Source organism: Pterocles gutturalis, unplaced genomic scaffold (assembly GCF_000699245.1).
Source record: "Pterocles gutturalis isolate BGI_N339 unplaced genomic scaffold, ASM69924v1 scaffold31604, whole genome shotgun sequence".
In the NCBI taxonomy this organism is placed as follows: domain Eukaryota; kingdom Metazoa; phylum Chordata; class Aves; order Pterocliformes; family Pteroclidae; genus Pterocles; species Pterocles gutturalis.
In genome coordinates this window covers 1-419 of record NW_010129150.1, presented here as the reverse complement: position 1 = coordinate 419, position 419 = coordinate 1, and the positions used below count along the sequence as shown (strand labels likewise).

Genomic DNA, 419 nt, shown 5'->3' with positions numbered 1-419 from the left:
TTGCTTTGGGCAATAGTCCAGGGCATTTAAAACACACTGTGGGACACAAGCAGCAATGTTCTCCCTTGCCTTAGAGAAAAACGCAATTGACCCCATGGTTTTTTTGTTAGGCACTCCAATTTGCTTCAACATTTTAAACTGAGGCAGGAGACAGGTGGCCGAGCACTTCCTACACCCTCAAAAGACTCCAAATTTGGCCACAAAGGTGCAAAAATGCGATCCGGGGGAGTCAGGAGGGCAGTCAGCGACCAATTGTGGCTGAAAGAAAAAACGTGAACCTTTCCCATACCGGGAGTCGAACCCGGGCCGCCTGGGTGAAAACCAGGAATCCTAACCGCTAGACCATATGGGAGGCGTTGAATGTCGCTTCCTCCGCGCGCCCCATAGCCCTATCTCCCCGCACCCTTCTGCGAGTCCCA

At 52.0% G+C, this 419-nt stretch overlaps 1 non-coding gene across 1 annotated transcript; it reads right to left on the bottom strand.

Moving 5' to 3' along the window:
* Positions 1-280: 280 nt before the first annotated feature.
* Positions 281-352, bottom strand: TRNAE-UUC. The gene has a single exon. It is a non-coding gene; the product is annotated as a tRNA-Glu (tRNA).
* Positions 353-419: the final 67 nt, after the last annotated feature.